The sequence below is a fragment of the Palaemon carinicauda genome, chromosome 8 (genome assembly GCF_036898095.1).
Source record: "Palaemon carinicauda isolate YSFRI2023 chromosome 8, ASM3689809v2, whole genome shotgun sequence".
Taxonomy (NCBI): domain Eukaryota; kingdom Metazoa; phylum Arthropoda; class Malacostraca; order Decapoda; family Palaemonidae; genus Palaemon; species Palaemon carinicauda.
In genome coordinates this window covers 49064790-49090224 of record NC_090732.1, presented here as the reverse complement: position 1 = coordinate 49090224, position 25435 = coordinate 49064790, and the positions used below count along the sequence as shown (strand labels likewise).

At 42.9% G+C, this 25435-nt stretch overlaps 1 long non-coding RNA gene across 1 annotated transcript; it reads right to left on the bottom strand.

Annotated features, from left to right (window-relative positions):
- Positions 1–994: 994 nt before the first annotated feature.
- Positions 995–18283, bottom strand: LOC137644883 (uncharacterized). Its single transcript, XR_011045223.1, has 3 exons — positions 18236–18283; positions 1847–1962; positions 995–1359 (listed from the first exon to the last, which is right to left on the bottom strand). It is a non-coding gene; the product is annotated as an uncharacterized lncRNA (long non-coding RNA).
- Between the last annotated feature and the right edge of the window lie 7152 nt (positions 18284–25435).

Sequence of the window (25435 nt, the reverse complement as noted above, 5' to 3'; positions counted from 1 at the left end):
TTAAATAATCCACTTTCTCATGTCAACTGACACTGGCTCAGTCCACCTAGGCTCAGTCCGCCTTATGCACATGTTTAAATCACATTGTCTGGATCAATTAAGGTTTCCATTATGAAGTCTGCTTCAGATGCTGAATGAGCAGTTCTTGTACTGGAATAATACTGCTTAGATGACATGATTCAAAAGTGTCTCCCATTAGTTGTCTTCTATCAGTTGAAAGGTGAACCTAGAAAAAAAAATACAACTAATTTTTTGCAAACATGACAGTTTTATAGTTTTAATTTACCAATAATTAGTTTGAGATAAAATATTTTCGATATGCCAAGATTAACTTTGAGAAAACATGATTATATAAGTGTGACCTAAGATTTGTTACAAATATTGGTGCTAATGGGTGGTGAACAAACCCTCAATTTAATTACATTACCTCTCAGTTTAAACTTGAAATATTTTGATAGTCCAAATATTTTTTTAACTTTAGTTTGCATATAAAAATATATTCTTATAAGTAGAAAAAAACGAACGTCATGCTCAGATGCTAAAGAACCACATGGAAAAGGAAAATAGGAAATTCTACTTAAATTGCTGTATGTAGTAGTTGACATTCTCAAGCTGACTTCCATGTGGTCATCACAACCTTAAAAACCATAGTACGATATAGGTCAACTTCATTAAGTTCGCCAAATTGAACCTGAAACAGAAATCATAAGTGTCAAGCTATAATATGCAACCTAGATTTTTTTCCATTCATGAATAAAATATTACGTTTAACTAGAACGCCATTAATGGTTTTGATTTGGTTCGTAGATTAAAATTGAATATACGATTAATTCAAGCTAATATATAAAATCATACCATTAACTTTTCAAGAACTTAATGCAACTTTTTTATATAAAAATGTCTAGTCTTACCCCTCTTCGGAAGTTGTGCTCCATAATGATCGCTGAAGTTAATCCTTTCAGCAAACTAGTCAAGAGTTAGGGACTCAAAATATCTTGCTGGAATTATTGAAGTGTATTTTTCCACAACCAGAAACCCACTTGTTCTAGCTATTAAAGTCAATGAAACTGGCAGAGCTTAGAATCGATATAGCTAAGAAATTTCCTTTAGTTTCTGCTATTGTTTAAGTATTTAGTTTTTTTTTATTTGGATAAACACAGTATAACACTTTTTAATCCTTTAAAATGTCGAGTCACAGTTTCCAATGTAAACTTATTTATTTTTTCTCAAAGTCACCGTCTGCCATCCATATAAAACCGAACAATGGTTCAACATCAGATGAATGCTTGTTAAAATCGCTCAATTTGATCCATGAGTAACCTGCCACCAATAATACTCCAACTAGACTCCAAAGACAATCTGAAAATAACAGACCTATTACAATCTAGAATTGAATAGTTGATATTTGAAAAGAAGTGTTACCCCAGACCGTTTCTCATTGCGAACTAGTTCAGGACTTAGCCTTCTAAATATTACAGAATTGACTTTCCTTGCTATTACAGAATTGACACTTCCTTGAAAGATGATTAAGCATACTTTTGACAAATTGAAACACTAGAGAAACTGCTTCTAAAAGTAAATAGGATATTTGAAAAGACACTAGTTACCACATTTTCCCATTGCAAACTAGCTCACGTCTAGGCCTTCTTAATAGTAAAGAAATTAAATTTCCTTGAAAGATGAGTAGGCCTACTTTTGACAAATTGAAACACTGGAGAAAAGCTTTTCATTCAAGATTCCTGAGACCTAACTTTATCTCCCAAGTTAAATAGTTAAATTAATAGACCTGACCTGGTAGCCTTACTAATTAAATTAAAAGTTATTTATGGAAACAGCAATATCTTACCTTTAAAAAACTTTACTTTATCTGGATCAATCTTAAATTCTTCATTGCCAGTTCACTGGATCCTCCTTACTAAGTTTGAAGTAGTTATAAAGCACATTTTACCATTTGGAGTCCATCTGAAATGTAGAGGAAATATTCATATTAAGTACTACAGTGGATTAAAACTATTCATCTTAAAGGGCTACAGTCGATTAAATTATTTCGTTTTAAATCAGCTTTAATTCTGTATAAGTTGTTCATAGAAATTCCAAACAATATCATTCGTACTGTTTAGTTAAAATGAAAAAAAAAAAAATTGTCTGAACACCTGTTTTGGAGTATTTGGAAGGCAGTTTTTTTTTCTTTTTATATCAAATGGTCAGAATCAAAATGGTTTCTTAATTTTACCCTTTACTTTCTCTGAATAAGCATTATTTCCATGACCCATTGAGAAACATTAAAATAGTTTCCAGTGGTTTATTTAATTTTGCCTTAAGATTTATCCTATCTGACATTTTCTTCAAAATATGGCTCTAAATAGGTAACTTGAGAATATTACTACTGTCTAGGGATGTTTCACAAATTTTAATTCATTAGCTTGATACTTTAATATCACATACTTTTCTTTATTCTATTCTATTCTTAATCTGCACCATTTAAAAGTCACCTAGGTATGTCCCAAAAAATAACCCAGTTCCAAAAACACCGATTACTTGTGCACGTATTAAAAAATGAAATTCAGCACTAAAAATGCATTCTGTAACAACCATAAATGCAGCAGTTTCTAAACAAGAACGCGCTTCACGACCCCGGCAAACCCGAATGTGCATCACGCCCCCGTAAATTCTAAAAAATTACATATCCCCCCCGTAAATTTCAGCACAAGTTAATTTCTCCCCGTAAATTCCAGAGCAAGTTACGCTCCCCCGTACACTTTAACGCGGCAAACATGAAGACGCATCACATCCCCCATTAACTCAAAAAAATACCCCCTAAATTGGAATGCAACTTACGCTCCCCCGTACACTTGCACGCAACTTACGCGTCCCCCGTACATCTAAATACAAATTATGCCCCCCGTACATCTGAACACAAATTACGCCCTCCCCGTACATCTGACCACAAATTATGGCCCCCGTACATCTGAACACAAATTACGGGCCACGTACATCTGAACACAAATTACGGGCCACGTACATCTGATGAATTACGGGCCACGTACATCTGATGAATTACGGCCCCCGTACATCTGATGAATTACGGCCCCCGTACATCTGATGAATTACGGCCCCCGTACATCTGATGAATTACGGCCCCCGTACATCTGATGAATTACGGCCCCCGTACATCTGATGAATTACGGCCCCCGTACATCAGATGAATTACGGCCCCCGTACATCAGATGAATTACGGCCCCCGTACATCAGATGAATAACGGCCCCCGTACATCAGATGAATAACGGCCCCCGTACATCAGATGAATTACGGCCCCCGTACATCTGATGAATTACGGCCCCCGTACATCTGATGAATTACGGCCCCCGTACATCTGATGAATTACGGCCCCCGTACATCTGATGAATTACGGCCCCCGTACATCTGATGAATTACGGCCCCCGTACATCTGATGAATTACGGCCCCCGTACATCTGATGAATTACGGCCCCCGTACATCTGATAAATTACGGCCCCCGTACATCTGAACAGAAATTATGCCCCCCCTACATCTGAACACAAATTACGTCCCCCCCCCCGTATATCTGAACACAAATTACGGCACCCGTACATCTGAACACAAATTACGCGAAACGTACATCTGAACACAAATTACGCCCCCCCCCCCCGTAGATCTGAACACAAATTACGCCGCCCGGCCCCCCCTCGTACATCTGAACACAAATTACGCCGGCCCCCTCTCGTACATCTGATCACAAATTACGCCGCCCCCCCTCGTACATCTGATCACAAATTACGCTGCCCCCCCTCGTACATCTGAACACAAATTACGTCACCCCCTTACATCTGAACACAAATTAAGTCCCCACCCCGTACATCTGAACACAAATTAAGTCCCCACCCCGTACATCTGAACACAAATTAAGTCCCCACCCCGTACATCTGAACACAAATTAAGTCCCCACCCCGTACATCTGAACACAATTTACGTCCCCCCCTACATCTGAACACAAGTTACGTCGCCCCCCCCCCCCGTACATCTGAACACAAATTACGCCCCCCCCCCAACGAACATCTGAACACAAATTACGCCCCCCCAACGAACATCTGAACACAAATTACGTCACCCCCTTACATCTGAACACAAATTAAGTCCCCCCCCCCGTACATCTGAACACAAATTACGCCCCCCCCATACATCTGAACACAAATTACGCCCCCCCCCCGTACATCTGAACACAAATTACGCCCCCCCAACGAACATCTGAACACAAATTACGCCCCCCCAACGAACATCTGAACACAAATTACGGCCCCCCGTACACCAAGACATAAATTACGACCTCCCCGTACATCTGGACACAAATTACGGTCCCCGCACATTCGGACACAAATTACGGGCCACGTACATCTGATAAATTATGGCCCCCGTACATCTGAACAGAAATTATGGCCCCCGTACATCTGAACACAAATTACGTCCCCCCCCGTACATCTGAACACAAATTACGTCCCCCCCCGTACATCTAAACACAAATTACGTCCCCCCCGTACATCTGAACACAAATTCCGTCCCCCCCCCCGTACATCTGAACACAAATTACGTCCCCCCCGTACATCTGAACAAATTACGTCCCCCTCCGTACATCTAAACACAAATTCCGTCCCCCCCCCGTACATCTAAACACAAATTCCATCCCCCCCCCGTACATCTAAACACAAATTCCGTCCCCCCCCCTGTACATCTGAACACAAATTACGTCCCCCCCCCCCGTACATCTAAACACAAATTACGTCCCCCCCGTACATCTAAACACAAATTAAGTCCCCCCCCCATACATCTGAACACAAATTAAGTCCCCCCCGTACATCTGAACAAATTACGTCCTCCCCCCCCGTACATCTAAACACAAATTCCGTCCCCCCCCCTACATCTGAACACAAATTCCGTCCCCCCCCCTACATCTGAACACAAATTCCGTCCCCCCCCGTACATCTGAACACAAATTACGTCCCCCCCCGTACATCTAAACACAAATTACGTCCCCCCCGTACATCTAAACACAAATTACGTCCCCCCCGTACATCTAAACACAAATTACGTCCCCCCCGTACATCTGAACACAAATTACGTCCCCCCCCCCGTACGTCTGAACACAAATTACGTCCCCCCCCCCCCGTACGTCTGAACACAAATTACGTCCCCCCCCGTACGTCTGAACACAAATTACGTCCCCCCCGTACATCTGAACACAAATTACGTCCCCCCCGTACATCTGAACAAATTAGGTCCCCCCCCGTACATCTGAACACAAATTCCGTCCCCCCCCTACATCTAAACACAAATTCCGTCCCCCCCCCGTACATCTAAACACAAATTACGTCCCCCCCCATACATCAGAACAAATTACGTCCCCCCCCCGTACATCTAAACACAAATTCCGTCCCCCCACCCGTACATCTGAACACAAATTCCGTCCCCCCCCCGTACATCTGAACACAAATTAAGTCCCCCCGTACATCTGAACAAATTACGTCCCCCCCCCCGTACATCTAAACACAAATTCCGTCCCCCCCCGTACATCTGAACACAAATTACGTCCCCCCCGTACATCTAAACACAAATTACGTCCCCCCCGTACATCTGAACACAAATTCCGTCCCCCCCCCCGTATATCTGAACACAAATTCCGTCCCCCCCGTACATCTGAACAAATTACGTCCCCCCCCGTACATCTGAACAAATTACGTCCCCCCCCGTACATCTAAACACAAATTCCGTCCCCCCCCCGTACATCTAAACACAAATTCCGTCCCCCCCCCCCGTACATCTAAACAAATTCCGTCCCCCCCCCCGTACATCTAAACACAAATTCCGTCCCCCCCCCGTACATCTAAACACAAATTCCGTCCCCCCCCGTACATCTGAACACAAATTCCGTCCCCCCCCGTACATCTAAACACAAATTACATCCCCCCCGTACATCTAAACACAAATTAAGTCCCCCCCCCCGTACATCTGAACACAAATTAAGTCCCCCCCCGTACATCTGAACAAATTACGTCCCCCCCCGTACATCTAAACACAAATTCCGTCCCCCCCCCGTACATCTGAACACAAATTACGTCCCCCCCCGTACATCTAAACACAAATTACGTCCCCCCCGTACATCTAAACACAAATTACGTCCCCCCCGTACATCTAAACACAAATTACGTCCCCCCCGTACATCTAAACACAAATTACGTCCCCCCCGTACATCTAAACACAAATTACGTCCCCCCCGTACATCTAAACACAAATTACGTCCCCCCCGTACATCTAAACACAAATTACGTCCCCCCGTACATCTAAACACAAATTACGTCCCCCCCGTAAATCTAAACACAAATTACGTCCCCCCCGTACATCTAAACACAAATTACGTCCCCCCCGTACATCTAAACACAAATTCCGTCCCCCCCCCGTACATCTGAACACAAATTACGTCCCCCCGTACATCTAAACACAAATTACGTCCCCCCGTACATCTAAACACAAATTACGTCCCCCCCCCCCGTACATCTGAACAAATTAGGTCCCCCCCCGTACATCTGAACACAAATTCCGTCCCCCCCCCTACATCTAAACACAAATTCCGTCCCCCCCCCTACATCTAAACACAAATTACGTCCCCCCCGTACATCTAAACACAAATTACGTCCCCCCCCGTACATCTAAACACAAATTCCGTCCCCCCACCTGTACATCTGAACACAAATTCCGTCCCCCCCCCCCGTACATCTGAACACAAATTAAGTCCCCCCCGTACATCTGAACAAATTACGTCCCCCCCGTACATCTAAACAAATTCCGTCCCCCCCCGTACATCTGAACACAAATTACGTCCCCCCCGTACATCTAAACACAAATTACGTCCCCCCCGTACATCTGAACACAAATTACGTCCCCCCCGTACATCTGAACACAAATTACGTCCCCCCCGTACATCTGAACACAAATTACGTCCCCCCCGTACATCTGAACACAAATTACGTCCCCCCCGTACATCTGAACACAAATTACGTCCCCCCCGTACATCTGAACACAAATTACGTCCCCCCCGTACATCTGAACACAAATTACGTCCCCCCCGTACATCTGAACAAATTACGTCCCCCCCGTACATCTGAACAAATTACGTCCCCCCCGTACATCTAAACACAAATTACGTCCCCCCCGTACATCTAAACAAATTACGTCCCCCCCGTACATCTGAACAAATTACGTCCCCCCCCGTACATCTGAACAAATTACGTCCCCCCCCGTACATCTGAACACAAATTCCGCCCCCGCCCCCATACATCTAAACACAAATTACGTCCCCCCCCGTACATCTGAACACAAATTCCGTCCCCCCCCGTACATCTGAACACAAATTCCGTCCCCCCCCCCGTACATCTGAACACAAATTACGTCCCCCCCCGTACATCTGAACACAAATTACGTCCCCCCCCGTACATCTAAAGAAATTACGTCCCCCCCCCCCGTACATCTGAACAAATTACGTCCCCCCCCGTACATCTCAACACAAATTCCGTACATCTGATGAATTACGGCCCCCGTACATCTGATGAATTACGGCCCCCGTACATCTTATAAATTACGGCCCCCGTACATCTGATAAATTACGGCCCCCGTACATCTGATAAATTACGGCCCCCGTACATCTGATAAATTACGGCCCCCGTACATCTGATAAATTAAGGCCCCCGTACATATGATAAATTACGGCCCCCGTACATCTGAACAGAAATTATGCACCCCCTACATCTGAACACAAATTACGTCCCCCCCCCCGTATATCTGAACACAAATTACGGCACCCGTACATCTGAACACAAATTACGCGAAACGTACATCTGAACACAAATTACGCCCCCCCCCCCCCCCCCGTAGATCTGAACACAAATTATGCCGGCCCCCTCTCGTACATCCGATCATAAATTATGCCGCCCCCCCTCGTACATCTGATCACAAATTACACCGCCCCCCCTCGTACATCTGATCACAAATTACGCTGCCCCCCCTCGTACATCTGAACACAAATTAAGTCCCCACCCCGTACATCTGAACACAAATTAAGTCCCCACCCCGTACATCTGAACACAAATTACGTCCCCCCCCGTACATCTGAACACAAATTAAGTCCCCACCCCGTACATCTGAACACAAATTAAGTCCCCACCCCGTACATCTGAACACAAATTAAGTCCCCACCCCGTACATCTGAACACAATTTACGTCCCCCCCCTACATCTGAACACAAATTACGTCCCCCCCCGTACATCTGAACACAAATTACGCCCCCCCAACGAACATCTGAACACAAATTACGCCCCCCCAACGAACATCTGAACACAAATTACGTCACCCCCCTTACATCTGAACACAAATTACGTCCCCCCCTACATCTGAACACAAATTACGTCCCCCCCCCGTACATCTGAACACAAATTACGCCCCCCCCCCCCGTACATCTGAACACAAATTACGCCACCCCAACGAACATCTGAACACAAATTACGCCCCCCCAACGAACATCTGAACACAAATTACGCCCCCCAACGAACATCTGAACACAAATTACGCCCCCCCAACGAACATCTGAACACAAATTACGGCCCCCCGTACACCAAGACATAAATTACGACCTCCCCGTACATCTGGACACAAATTACGGTCCCCGCACATTCGGACACAAATTACGGGCCACGTACATCTGATAAATTATGGCCCCCGTACATCTGAACAGAAATTATGGCCCCCGTACATCTGAACACAAATTACGTCCCCCACCCGTACATCTGAACACAAGTTACGTCTCCCCCCTGTACATCTGAACACAAATTACGTCCCCCCGTACATCTGAACACAAATTCCGTCCCCCCCCCCCGTACATCTGAACACAAATTACGTCCCCCCCCCTACATCTGAACACAAATTACGTCCCCCCCCCCCCGCGTACATCTAAACACAAATTCCGTCCCCCCCCCGTACATCTAAACACAAATTCCGTCCCCCCCCCGTACATCTAAACACAAATTCCGTCCCCCTCCCCGTACATCTAAACACAAATTACGTCCCCCCCGTACATCTAAACACAAATTACGTCCCCCCCCGTACATCTAAACACAAATTAAGTCCCCCCCGTACATCTGAACAAATTACGTCCCCCCCCCGTACATCTAAACACAAATTCCGTCCCCCCCGTACATCTAAACACAAATTACGTCCCCCCCGTACATCTAAACACAAATTACGTCCCCCCCATACATCTAAACACAAATTCCGTCCCCCCCCCGTACGTCTGAACACAAATTACGTCCCCCCCGTACGTCTAAACACAAATTACGTCCCCCCCCGTACATCTAAAAACAAATTACGTCCCCCCCCCGTACATCTAAACACAAATTCCGTCCCCCCCCTACATCTAAACAAATTCCGTCCCCCCCCCCGTACATCTAAACACAAATTCCGTCCCCCCCCGTACATCAGAACAAATTACGTCCCCCCCCGTACATCTAAACACAAATTCCGTCCCCCCACCCATACATCTGAACACAAATTCCGTCCCCCCCCGTACATCTGAACACAAATTAAGTCCCCCCCGTACATCTGAACAAATTACGTCCCCCCCCGTACATCTAAACACAAATTCCGTCCCCCCCCCCCGTACATCTGAACACAAATTACGTCCCCCCCGTACATCTAAACACAAATTACGTCCCCCCCCGTACATCTAAACACAAATTACGTCCCCCCCGTACATCTGAACACAAATTCCGTCCCCCCCCGTACATCTAAACACAAATTCCGTCCCCCCCCCCGTACATCTAAACACAAATTACGTCCCCCCCCGTACATCTGAACACAAATTACGTCCCCCCCGTACATCTAAACACAAATTCCGTCCCCCCCCGTACATCTAAACACAAATTCCGTCCCCCCCCTCGTACATCTGAACACAAATTCCGTCCCCCCCCCGTACATCTGAACACAAATTCCATCACCCCCCCGTACATCTAAACACAAATTCCGTCCCCCCCGTACATCTGAACACAAATTACGTCCCCCCCCGTACATCTGAACACAAATTAAGTCCCCCCCGTACATCTGAACACAAATTAAGTCCCCCCCCGTACATCTGAACACAAATTAAGTCCCCCCCGTACATCTGAACACAAATTAAGTCCCCCCCGTACATCTGAACAAATTACGTCCCCCCCGTACATCTAAACACAAATTCCGTCCCCCCCCCCCGTACATCTGAACACAAATTACGTCCCCCCCCGTACATCTAAACACAAATTATGTCCCCCCCCGTACATCTAAACACAAATTACGTCCCCCCCGTACATCTAAACACAAATTACGTCCCCCCCGTACATCTAAACACAAATTACGTCCCCCCCGTACATCTAAACACAAATTACGTCCCCCCCCCGTACGTCTAAACACAAATTACGTCCCCCCCCGTACGTCTAAACACAAATTACGTCCCCCCCGTACATCTAAACACAAATTACGTCCCCCCGTACATCTAAACACAAATTACGTCCCCCCCCGTACATCTGAACAAATTAGGTCCCCCCCTACATCTAAACACAAATTCCGTCCCCCCCCCCGTACATCTAAACACAAATTACGTCCCCCCCCCCGTACATCTAAACACAAATTCCGTCCCCCCCCCGTACATCTAAACACAAATTCCGTCCCCCTCCCCGTACATCTAAACACAAATTACGTCCCCCCCCCGTACATCTAAACACAAATTACGTCCCCCCCGTACATCTAAACACAAATTACGTCCCCCCCGTACATCTAAACACAAATTAAGTCCCCCCCGTACATCTAAACACAAATTAAGTCCCCCCCGTACATCTGAACAAATTACGTCCCCCCCCCGTACATCTAAACACAAATTCCGCCCCCCCCCCCCCCCCCCGTACATCTAAACACAAATTACGTCCCCCCCGTACATCTGAACACAAATTCCGTCCCCCCCCCCGTACATCTGAACACAAATTCCGTCCCCCCCCGTACATCTGAACACAAATTACGTCCCCCCCCCGTACATCTGAACACAAATTACGTCCCCCCCCGTACATCTAAACAAATTACGTCCCCCCCCGTACATCTGAACAAATCACGTCCCCCCCCGTACATCTGAACACAAATTCCGTCCCCCCCGTACATCTGAACACAAATTCCGTCCCCCCCCCCGTACATCTGAACACAAATTACGTCCCCCCCCCGTACATCTGAACACAAATTACGTCCCCCCCCGTACATCTGAACAAATTACGTCCCCCCCCGTACATCTAAACACAAATTACGTCCCCCCCGTACATCTGAACACAAATTCCGTCCCCCTCCCCGTACATCTGAACACAAATTACGTCCCCCCGTACATCTGAACACAAATTCCGTCCCCCCCGTACATCTGAACACAAATTACGTCCCCCCCGTACATCTGAACACAAATTACGTCCCCCCCGTACATCTGAACACAAATTACGTCCCCCCCGTACATCTGAACACAAATTACGTCCCCCCCGTACATCTGAACACAAATTACGTCCCCCCCGTACATCTGAACACAAATTACGTCCCCCCCGTACATCTGAACACAAGTTACGTCCCCCCCCGTACATCTGAACACAAATTACGTCCCTCCCCGTACATCTGAACACAAATTACGTCCCCCCCCCCGTACATCTGAACACAAATTACGTCCCCCCCCCGTACATCTGAACACAAATTAAGTCCCCACCCCGTACATCTGAACACAAATTAAGTCCCCACCCCGTACATCTGAACACAAATTACGTCCCCCCCCTACATCTGAACACAAATTACGTTCCCCCCGTACATCTGAACACAAATTAAGTCCCCCCCCTACATCTGAACACAAATTAAGTCCCCCCCTACATCTGAACACAAACTACATCCCCCCCCCAACGAACATCTAAACACAAATTACGGCCCCCCGTACACCAGGACCTAAATTACAACCTCCCGTACATCTGGACACAAATTACGGTCCCCGCACATTCGGACACAAATTACGGGCCACGTACATCTGATAAATTATGGCCCCCGTACATCTGAACACAAATTCCGTCCCCCCCCGTACATCTGAACACAAATTACGTCCCCCCCGTACATACATACATACATATACCAAAGGCACTTCCCCCAATTTTGGGGGGTAGCCGACAACAACAAGAAACAAAACAAAAAGGGGACCTCTACTCTCTACGTTCCTCCAGCCTAAACACAAATTACTTCCCCCCCGTACATCTAAACACAAATTACGTCCCCCCTACATTTAAACACAAATTACGTCCCCCCCCCCTACACCTGAAGACAAATTAAGTCCCCCCCTACATCTGAAGACAAATTAAGCCCCCCCCTACATCTGAAGACAAATTAAGTCCCCCCCTACACCTGAACACAAACTACGCCCCCCCCCCAACGAACATCTTGACACAAATTCCGTCCCCCCCCCCCCCCCGTACATCTGAACACAAATTACGTCCCCCCCGTACATCTAAACACAAATTACGTCCCCCCCGTACATCTGAACACAAATTCCGTCCCCCCGTACATCTGAACAAATTACGTCCCCCCTACATCTAAACACAAATTACGCCCCCCCCCTACATCTGAAGACAAATTAGGTCCCCCCCCCTACATCTGAAGAAAAATTAAGCCCCCCCTACATCTGAAGACAAATTAAGTCCCCCCCTACACCTGAACACAAACTACGCCCCCCCCCCCCAACAAACATCTAAACACAAATTCCGTCCCCCCCCCCGTACATCTAAACACAAATTCCGTCCCCCCCCCATACATCTGAACACAAATTACGTCCCCCCCCCCGTATATCTGAACACAAATTATGTCCCCCCCCCGTACATCTGAACACAAATTAAGTCCCCCCGTACATCTGAACACAAATTAAGTCCCCCCCCCTACATCTGAACACAAACTACGCCCTCCCCCCAACGAACATCTGAACATAAATTACGGCCCCCCGTACACCAGGACCTAAATTACAACCTCCCGTACATCTGGACACAAATTACGGTCCCCGCACATTCGGACACAAATTACGGGCCACGTACATCTGATAAATTATGGCCCCCGTACATCTGACAAATTACGGCCCCCGTACATCTGACAAATTACGGCCCCCGTACATCTGACAAATTACGGCCCCCGTACATCTGACAAATTACGGCCCCCGTACATCTGAACAGAAATTATGGCCCCCCAACATCTGAACACAAATTACGTCCCCCCCCCGTATATCTAAAATTAGGCTCCCCCCAAGCACATTTAAAATTACGACCCCCGTACATCTGAACACAAATTACGGCCCCCGTACATCTGAACAAATTACGGCCCCCGCACCTCTGCACGCAAATTACGGCCCCCCGCACCTCTGCACGCAAATTACGGCCCCCGCACCTCTGCACGCAAATTACGGCCCCCGCACCTCTGCACGCAAATTACGGCCCCCCGCACCTCTGCACGCAAATTACGGCCCCCGCACCTCTGCACGCAAATTACGGCCCCCGCACCTCTGCACGCAAATTACGGCCCCCGCACCTCTGCACGCAAATTACGGCCCCCGCACCTCTGCACGCAAATTACGGCCCCCGCACCTCTGCACGCAAATTACGGCCCCCGCACCTCTGCACGCAAATTACGGCCCCCGCACCTCTGCACGCAAATTACGGCCCCCGCACCTCTGCACGCAAATTACGGCCCCCGCACCTCTGCACGCAAATTACGGCCCCCGCACATCTGCACGCAAATCACTGCCCCCCCCCACATCTGGACGCAAATCACGGCCCCCCCCCACATCTGGACGCAAATCACGCCCCACCCCACATCTGGACGGAAATCACGGCCCCCCCCCCCACATCTGAACAGAAATTACGTCCACCCATACATCTAAAATTAAGCCCCCCCCCCCCCAGCACAAATTACGACCCCGTACATACGACCCCGTACGGGGTCATAATTTGTGCTCGTATGTACGGGGGCGTAATTTGTGATCGTATGTAGGGGTTGCATAATTTGTGTTCGTAGGTAGGGGTTGCATAATTTGTGTTCGTAGGTAGGGGGTGCTTAATTTGTGTTCGTAGGTAGGGGGTGCTTAATTTGTGTTCGTAGGTAGGGGGTGCTTAATTTGTGTTCGTAGGTAGGGGGTGCTTAATTTGTGTTCGTAGGTAGGGGGTGCTTAATTTGTGTTCGTAGGTAGGGGGTGCTTAATTTGTGTTCGTAGGTAGGGGGTGCTTAATTTGTGTTCGTAGGTAGGGGTTGCGTGATTTGTGTTCGTACATCTAAAATTCTGTCCCCCCGTACAGCTAAAGTTCCGTCCCCCCGTACAGCTAAAGTTCCGTCCCCCCGCACAGCTAAAGTTCCGTCCCCCCGCACAGCTAAAGTTCCGTCCCCCCGCACAGCTAAAGTTCCGTCCCCCCGCACAGCTAAAGTTCCGTCCCCCCGCACAGCTAAAGTTCCGTCCCCCGCACAGCTAAAGTTCCGTCCCCCCGCACAGCTAAAGTTCCGTCCCCCCGCACAGCTAAAGTTCCGTCCCCCCGCACAGCTAAAGTTCCGTCCCCCCGCACAGCTAAAGTTCCGTCCCCCCGCACAGCTAAAGTTCCGTCCCCCCGCACAGCTAAAGTTCCGTCCCCCCGCACAGCTAAAGTTCCGTCCCCCCGCACAGCTAAAGTTCCGTCCCCCCCCGCACAGCTAAAGTTCCGTCCCCCCCGCACAGCTAAAGTTCCGTCCCCCCCGCACAGCTAAAGTTCCGTCCCCCCGCACAGCTAAAATTCCGTCCCCCCGCACAGCTAAAATTCCGTCCCCCCCACATCTAAAATTCCGTCCCCCCGTACATCTAAAATTCCGTCCCCCCGTACATCTAAAATTCCGTCCCCCCGTACATCTAAAATTCCGTCCCCCGTACATCTAAAATTCCGTCCCCCGTACATCTAAAATTCCGTCCCCCGTACATCTAAAATTCCGTCCCCCGTACATCTAAAATTCCGTCCCCCGTACATCTAAAATTCCGTCCCCCGTACATCTAAAATTCCGTCCCCCCCGTACATCTAAAATTCCGTCCCCCCGTACATCTAAAATTCCGTCCCCCCGTACATCTAAAATTCCGTCCCCCGTACATCTAAAATTCCGTCCCCCGTACATCTAATCAAATTCCGTCCCCCGTACATCTAATCAAATTACGTCCCCTCCTACATCTGAAAATTAGCGCCCCATACATGTGAACAATTTTGGTCCCTTACATGTGAACAATTACGGCCCCTTACATGTGAACAATTGCGTCCCCCCGTATACCTAAAATTACGTTCCCCGTACATCTGAACATAAACTACGTACCCAGTAAGTTGAAACGCATCACGTCCCCCATTAAAAAATCACTATGTAATTCTAGACAAATCGCGTCAAGAGTAAACTAATACTTGAAAATTTGAACAATTCACGAAGTTATATGCAGCAAATTGACTAATCACGGACACTAAGGTTACTCAATTCTCATCCCTAGAAAATAACTCAATTAAGTAAACTTATAACTTTAGCTTTTGGTCAAATATATTAAATAGTTTTCCAGTTGGTTATCTTTTGTTATCCATTTCCGATCATGAATACCAGGGCAAAACCCTCAATTATGAGTATTACTACTCTTACCCTTTATAAAAACCTATGGCGGATTCCACTGGGATACTAGTTTATCTAAATATTGAGAGCCGTACATGCATAGTGAAACAAATTATGGTTGATGTTTGCGGGAATTAAAGTATAATCACTTAATTTATATCCCTCAAAACTAGTCTGCTCAACTGTTTTGGCGATAGAAAAAAAATAATTGTGAATGTCTTAGTACTTCTGACAGACATTAAAGAATAAAATTGAACCGAGCTCATCCCAGTGTCAGTACTGTAAATATTATATTTCTGAAAATACTAAGCTACTTACCATGCAATCAGTCTTTAATATTCTCAGATGTAATTGAAATCAATAGTATCTTTTACATTTTGAAGTCCATGAAAGGTTTTAACCAGAAGTGCACTATCATTAAAAAACTTGAATTATTTTCGTATTACGTAGCTTCCAGATTTGCAGTGAAGCCTAGTTTCCACACTGTAGTTGAATGGCGCTTTTCTTGGTCCTATCTCAGGGAAACCCTATATTCTACACGGCCTACGAGATCTTGTCTTATACACCATACACAAGGCATTTAAATATCACAGCTACTCCTTTAGTGGTCAGATCTGCATTATCAATTAATTTTAAACGAGAAAGACTTCAGCTTCGACGTCAGCTTTAAAATCTTAATATTTAAGTATTTCGGGTTTAATTATCTTGGGCCGCATACTTGAAAGGCTCTAAAACAGTATAGGCTACATCTTTGCTCCAATAACTAAACTATTCTTGTCGACAATTCGTTGGCTGCACTATAGCAATTCTGATATATTTTGGTACGTCCGATTCTGATTGTTTATCATTGCATATAATTTCTACTTTAATAAACACTAAACTGCTCCTGTTTATCTTATCAATTCAGAAGTTCCACTCGAGTTAGATCGTATGTTTAGAAAGCTATTCAGACCTATTTAGTTTAGTAATTTGAAAAAAAACATTAATATTTAAAATAAGATTTCTAAAAAAAATTAGGCTTACTGATAGAGACTGAAATTCTCTCATAACCCCCCGACATTTCATAACCTTTTCTATGCCTTCCCGGATTATTACTTAATAATTATAAGATTTAGACTACCAGCCCAGCGAGCCTAAGCACTAAGGGTTTCATAATAATAAAAATTTTACTTACAATTTTACTTCCAATCTTTCCGATAAATCTCAAAAAGTAGAATCGCTTGCATTATCCAACTTATTTAACGAATAACGAAAAAATGCTATAATTTTTAACTCCGGCAAATGCTACCTTGATATTCGGCATAATCTGAAGTAACCATGACTCAAAATCAATCATTGCCTACAAAGAAAAAAAAAGTTTAAAAAAAGTAATTTTTTAAACTGAAGTTTAAATCTTACTACCTTAAAACATATGATCATTTACAAACGTGTAAAGATTCCTATCTGGCTATTTGTAATTCATCAGAAATCTCTAAATTTACGCAGTAAAAAAATATTCTATGCTACCCCAGAACAAATATCTTATATCTAATTACGAATGAAAAACAGCAAACCATGCATCACTTTAGTTAAAATATCAGTCTTTTCTTAACCTATTATAAATGCACTAAATTATCGGTACAAACTGAAATTTTAAAAAGTAATTACAAAATATTTCATATCTCGACGGTACACTACAGTAAAATCAAACGAGTTAAACCATTTCCTGCATACCTTTAACCAAACTAACTTCGAATTTAGGATTAGGCCTACTGCGTTAAAAATGCTCGGCAGTTTAAAAGGTCACTGATAGATGGCAAAGGCAAGAGACCGTGACAATGGCCTTAGGCCTATCTCCATATGAGTTAGGACCGTGCAATAGCTCCTGATGACTCGGCAGATTAGGCCTATAAATAGGGTACCCAATCGTCTATCCTTAAATCACGAGGATGCTGTTACAGACAAACTAACAAGCTCAGGCGAGAGCCTAACCCCAAGCCAGCAGATCGTTTTTAAGATATTTTAAAACATGGAGAAAAGTCTAGTTAGAGTAATTAATTATCGTCTAGTACGCTGCACAAAATAGGTAACCAGCTAACCCTAAAATTCTATCCATGCGACAGGCCTATCTTAAATCTGTCCGATAATGCATTATTAAAAAAAAAAAAAAAGGCAATCTATAATTGAATCAAGACAAGCCAGACGTTAAGGACCGTTTAAATTGGCCATTAACTGCAACCTACAATGGCAGGTCTAATACAGACTAATTGCGAAACTAGATTTGAAAATTATACCAACGATAAATCGAAGCAGATAGGTCTAATAAATGCAATAAAAAGTTTGCATATAGTTATAAACCAAGTTGGTTTCCCTTAAACTGGGCGAGAGCAATTTCAAATATAACATCCCGCACGCCAAAGCGACCTAGGTTATATTGTCTTGAAATACATAACTAAGAAATAACGCCAATATTAACTCATTTCAACACATTAACACAAAGAACTAGAAAAACTAACATAACTTACCACAAAAATAGTCCTTTGGTTGAAAACTGGAATAATTGTAAACGATTTCTACCACAAGCTGTCGTACAAAAACGGAGACAAAATACGTGATGTTTAAATTTCACTTTCTGTAAAGCAAGGATCCCAGATACATGTAAAACATTTTTATGATTTTCTTGGAGAGTTTTAGTGTCCTTGGAGGAACAACAACGCCATCTACATTGTTTCTTTTTCTCTAAATGGTTTACTAAATACAATTTTCTTAGGAAATAAATCAAAAGACATTTAGATAAAATCGAAAAACCATTAGGTCAATTCATACTAATTCATTGATAACATATTTTTGCAACAACAAAGATAATGTGACAGTAATTTATGGTATAAGAATAATTAAGAAAATCGAGATGAAAATTTAATTTAAATTATAGGTTAATTATGTCACAAAGTACTTAATATCATATATCAAATTATTAAAAACTAGCCGATTACATAGGCCTACTATCCATTTTTAACCCCCTAAATAGTGAGTTTTCAAAGGCTTTCAAACAATTTTCCCAATTTTATGTATTTACCCCATTATTTCGAATACTAAGTCAGACTATTATAGTTCATGATACTTCTTTTCTTACCATAATCTTAACTAGTATAATCTTTGAGCAATTGCTTCTTTTGCCAGAAGTTCTAACATAGGCCTATTTTCTTATTTATAGAAAACACAAGTTTATATAAATGAGTTAAAGTAATGGAAAATTTCCTATTCACTGTCCACGTTTAAATCTTGATATCAGCGTTTTTTTTAGTATGCATCGTTTTCATGAGACTAAAATACTTTGCAAATGGAAATAGTTCTTAAACTTATGTGTACATTCCACATACGCTCTTCCGTACGCATTTCCACGACGTCATTACGCGCGCGCGCACACACACACACACACACACACACATATATATATATATATATATAAAATATATAATATATATATATATGTGTGATGTGTGTGTGTGTGTGTGTATTTTGTATAGTAGGCCTACAAATGCCACTAAACATGCATACACAACCATTAATCCATTCTGTATACTGTACTACGCCTAAAAAGTAAATAAAAGTTAATGGTCTATTTATAAAGGATTTGATGTACACATCAGTTAAAGAATTTGCTTCAAGTTCCTATCTTTGTCACCAAAGATATATTCTTCTTACTTTGGAATCTTAAAACGCCGGAAACATATATTTCTTTCATTACTTACCTTGGAAAAGTAGTAGCAGGAAAACCACTGTTAACTAGCCACTTTAAATATGTCAGAATAGTGACAGTAAGTGTGTAGATAGAAGTGTACGTACACAGCACACAAACTAGATTAATACTGGCCATGTAGTACCCTGAATCAGGGCTGCCGGATTCTCCCACGCTCAGCCTCAGAGGTGTCGCTGATTAATCCCAGTTTCACCTCACTAAGTCTCACTTGATAACGTTTGTGTTACATTATATTGAACTGAGGAGGATTTTTCTTGAGACGACGAATCAATTCGTCAAAAGGCAACTGTTGTGCGGCAATTGCAATTAATTCCCTCAACACTGATTCAAGAATCAGTCTATCAGTGAGTCTGCAACATCAAGCGCTGGACTCCACTGAGCCTCCTAGTTCCATAGCATCCACACTTTCATAGACTTTACAAATATTGTAATTTTTATATAGATATCACGGGGAAAATAAATAATAAAACACTCGTGTTCATTATTTATTACTTTTTATTACATTTTAATCGACATACATCATCTCTTTACAAAGTGTGGAATTTATCCACTCGGATTTCACATTACACACTTGATCAAGATGTGGAGCAGATTGGCCGTATCGATGACGTAAATTCCACGTTTTGGCAGCCCTGCCCTGAATCATTGTACTCAGGCTTTACCGTGATATCTTAAACGGCTAGAGAGAGAGAGAGAGAGAGAGAGAGAGAGAGAGAGAGAGAGAGAACAAGCCACTTAAAGTTTGATCATATATCTGAAAAGCAATGACTTTGAGTTTATACTCTTAGCAGCTTCTTTCCTGAGAGAGAGAGAGAGAAGAGAGAGAGAAAGAGAGAAAGAGAGAGAGAGAGAGAGAGAGAGAGAGAGAGAGAGAAGCCTCTTAAAGTTTAATAAATATCTGAAGAACAATGGCTTTCAGTTTATGCTCCTTTATAGTTTTTTCCTGAGAGAGAGAGAGAGAGAGAGAGAGAGAGAGAGAGAAGAACAAGCCCTTTAAAGTTTAGTCAATATCTGAAGAGCAATGGCTCTCAGTTTATGCTCCTTTATAACTTTTTCCTGAGAGAGAGAGAGAGAGGAGAGAGAGAGAGAGAAGCCCTTTAAAGTTTAGTCAATATCTGAAGAGCAATGGCTTTCAGTTTATGCTCCTTTATAACTTTTTCCTGAGAGAGAGAGAGAGAGGAGAGAGAGAGAGAGAGAGATTTAAGAATCCTTTAAAGTTTAGTAAATATCTGAAGAGCAAAGCTTTCAGTTTATGCTCCTTTATAGCTTTTTTTTGAGAGACGAGAGAGAGAGAGAGCAGAGAGAGAGAGAGAAGAACAAGCCCTTTAAAGTTTAGTCAATATCTGAAGAGCAATGGCTCTCAGTTATGCTCCTTTATAACTTTTTCCTGAGAGAGAGAGAGAGAGAGAGAGAGAGAGAGAGAAGAACAAGCCCTTTAAAGTTTAGTCAATATCTGAAGAGCAATGGCTTTCAGTTTATGCTCCTTTATAACTTTTTCCTGAGAGAGAGAGAGAGAGAGAGAGAGAGAGAGAGAGAGAAGAAGCCCTTTAAAGTTAGTCAATATCTGAAGAGCAATGGCTTTCAGTTTATGCTCCTTTATAACTTTTTCCTGAGAGAGAGAGAGAGAGAGAGAGAGAGAGAGAACAAGCCCTTTAAAGTTTAGTCAATATCTGAAGAGCAATGGCTTTCAGTTTATGCTCCATTATAACTTTTTCCTGAGAGAGAGAGAGAGAGAGAGAGAGAGAGAGAGAGAAGCCCTTTAAAGTTTAGTCAATATCTGAAGAGCAATGGCTTTCAGTTTATGCTCCTTTATAACTTTTTCCTGAGAGAGAGAGAGAGAAGAGAGAGAGAGAGAGAGAGAGAGAAGGACAAGGCCTTTAAAGTTTAGTCAATATCTGAAGAGCAATGGCTTTCAGTTTATGCTCCTTTATAACTTTTTCCTGAGAGAGAGAGAGAGAGAGAGAGAGAGAGAGAGAGAATGAAGCCCATTACAGTTTAATAAATATCTGAAGAACAATGGCTTTCAGTTTATGCTCCTTTATAGCTTTTTCCTGAGAGAGAGAGAGAGAGAGAGAGAGAGAGAGAGACCTTTAAAGTTTAGTCAATATCTGAAGAGCAATGGCTTTCAGTTTATGCTCCTTTATAGCTTTTTCCAGAGAGAGAGAGAGAGAGAGAGAGAGAGAGAGAGAGAGCTCTTTAAAGTTTAGTAAATATCTGAAGAAAAATGGTTCAGTTTATGCTTTTATAGCTTTTTTTTTTTTTTTTTTTTTTTTTTTTTTTTTTTCGAGAGAGAGAGAGAGAGAGAGAGAGAGAGAGAGAGAATCTAAATCTGAACGTCTATGAAGCCCATTCATGCTATTTGTTATCATGTTGATAATATTTTTCAATCTTTATGGCACATGGAGGTATTGATATCACGTAATTCCTCATATTCTTTCAATGAAAATATAATTCTCTTAAAACTTTTACTTATCCTTTTATGCCTTATAAACTTCAGTGTCTAGATAGGCCATGACATTTTCTATTTTTCATATTGCACAGTTCCCAAAATTTTGCCTATACTATTCAATAATTAACTCTTCATTCAAATCTTCAATAAGTCGTTTAAACAATGAAATATTTCCCTTATTTATGAGTAAACTGGCTCCACTATATAAACGAATTTTGAGCGAAGCGAAAAATCTATTTTTGGGTGAGATAGCCATGACGTCCTGATGGAAGGTAGTCATATATACCCTCAGGAAGCTACTGAAGGAACCTTCCATCAGGACGTCATGGCTTGAGGCCAAAAAAGATTTTCATCAAATGCACTTGCTGTAATTTCAATAACTTCTGTATTTGCTGTAGTCTACATCATATAGTTTAGAATGGATTTGCAATTTGGCAAACCCCTACAGTATGAATCAAAAGTTAAGAGAATGGACAGCAAGATGGAAGAAAGAAGCAGGAATGGGGGTAGGCCAACACTCTGGCACATTATTCTATCTTGTTTCTCTTCCTCTTTTGTTAGTTTTTATAGTTCATGTATAAAATATTTACTTTGGTGTTGTTGCTGTTCTTAAAATATTTTATGTTTTCTTGTTTCCTTTCCTGACTGGGTTATTTTCCCTGTTGGAGCCCCTGGGCTTATAGCATCCTGCTTTTCCAACTAGGGTTGTAGCTTAGTAAGTAATAATAATAATAATAATATAATAATAATAATAATAATAATAATAATAATAATAATAATAATAATAATAATAATAATAATACAGTAGAAGTATAGGCTACATTAGCTACTGTCTTCTGTATTTTTTTTTTATGTATGCTCTAGAATTCTTTTTCTTTACTAATATGAAAGTTGATACTTTTCTCCACTCATTTTCGTGGCAATTCTAGCTCAACATCACTCACTCACATCAATGGAATCTAAAAGGAGGAAACTTGCCTAATATAATATGACATCGTTGGAATCGCAAAAGGGTTAAAATCTATAAGATAAAATGAGTTACCTTTTAAAGCAACTATGTATACCTCTTTCTCAGTTTCTTATTCAAATATTTCAACATGGTACCAAGGAGTAACTTAAACACTTACCAAATTGGCCACCTCACTATGTATACTGTAAGTTAAAATTTTCAGTGGTAGGGGTAATTTAAAAAATATTACCCCTACATGCATGCAAGTGGCCCTGGGACATCACAGGCAGGAGCTTCGAGGAGTGTAAGGTATGATAGAATCCGAGAATATCCAAAGGATGTATGGTTGACTCAGCAGAAACAGAGTATGACATTGGAATGATACTGATGCACATTTTACTGGCTTGTGGCTACAGGTTACCTGATTGTGATGCATGTTGTTACGAGGGGAGCAACCCTGAAGAGATCCTAGTCTAATCAAACAGATAAATATATCCCACTAAAGCCTTGAGATAATGGTTCTTGCCTTACAGAAGGTAATCAAGATATCAAATGACCATTTCCTGTTTTACTTGGGTTGGTCAGTAAGTTCAATGAGGTTGAATGCTTCACGAACCTCCTTAACAGGAAGTGACTTTGTCTTGGTTTTGTCGTTATCAACAACAGTAGCCTGAGAAGCAGTCTGACAAGTGGTGATCTTATCATACATGACTTCATGACTTAATACTTAAGATCACTTTTATCCTCAGTCAACCACTCTCTTGGCTGCTACAATAATACCTTGGCAGGCCTACAGTACATTGATTGAAAAATACCATTAATGTAAGACAGTAACCATATACTGTACAGTAATATATATAATTCTAAATGACAGCCAGCAGGATAATACTGAATGGTGCATCTGTTGAGTATATTATGTATATGTACTGTACAGGGGGAGCTTCCCAGCGCCGGCGGAAGAGGGCAATGCCTGTCGGGCAGGCAACAAGGCGGGCCTTGACATAACAAGAACCCGGCAGCCCGATGCAACCAACATCGGAGAAGCAGCCTGTCTCATATGTCTTGAGCCGCGGTGAAAACGGTGTGGGCCATGTGTGTGTGCGTGGCCGTTGCAAAGCCACGACCACCCAAACAATATACCCAGCTACTGGCATTCTGTCGTTTCCTCCACCCTTCTTCATCTCTTTCTCAGGAGGCTGATGGCTAACGACAGAACCCAATACTTGGACACGAGTGGGCGCCGACGACGACTGTACAGTAAATAGCATTTGTACACATAATCATTCAACTGTATTTCTATGGGATTAACTGTGCTGAAAAGTATAATACTGAGCACATAGGCTCGAAACAATAATAATTTTTCATCTGCATCATCACCAAGCATGCAACAATCAATGTCAAATTACAAGGCAAAGGCAAGAAACGACATTACAGAACTGTATGCCTAACTTTAGCCATGAGAATGCAAATTGAAAACCAACGATAGCAGATTCTTTTGAATTAATCTTATTAAAACAGTATAGATGACTAATATTCTTTTACTTTACAAGAACATCAGAAACCAGAGTAGAGAGATATAAACATCACAAGTACCCGCAAAAAATGAAGGACATTGTTTATTATCAAACTATTAGTATTATCACAAAAGCATAAAATTTATTCAATAATGAAAGTTGGACATATTGAAAATGAGGGGCATTCCTGACTATCCTAAAAGTACATTATAGGCTGATTTTACAAATTCTTGAATTCAAGGTACTGGTAACTAAGTCAGTATCTGTATGAGCACAGTTTTGACTGTTAGGCGTGAATTTCTCATTACTCTTCCTTACAACATAACTCAGGGAAGGTTAACACTATTCAAAGGCTAATGATATAAAAAGTTTCATTAGTACCAAGCATGAGGTTATAAGGAATGTAAAATTTCCCACACTGATCTTAAAGACTCACTGTTTATATAATGTTTGCCACTTTTTAATGGTGCTATATAAATTATCAATATCATCAGCATTATCAGCTCAGCTACAACCCTAGTTGGAAAAGCAGGATACTATAAACCTAAGGACTCCAAAAGGGAAAAATACCTTAGTGAGGAAAGGAACTAAGGAAATAAATAAACTACAAGAGAAGTAATGAACAATGAAAATAAAATGATTTAAGAAAAGTAACAAAATCAAAATACAAAAAGAAAAATCCCTTGTCAGAATTCAGCATCATAAAATATGCAGTCAGTTAAGACACCTTCCTTGCTGTCTATTAGATGCTCTGTCTTGCAGCTATCCCTTTTAAAGGTTTAAAGGCTACTCATGAATAGCAGCGGCAAGGAACAGTGACATTGCACCAACAAGCAGGACATTGCCCTAGAGACTGACCATATATCATATGATCAGTGCCCATGACCCCTCTCCACCCAAGCTAGCAAGCTAGAACCAGGGAGGGCCAGGTAATGGCTGCTGATGACTCAGCAGGTAGACCTATAGGGTCCCCCAAACTCCCCATCCTTAGCTCACAAGGATGGTGAGGTTGCAGACACTAAAGGACCTAACAAGTATGAGCAGGACTCGAAA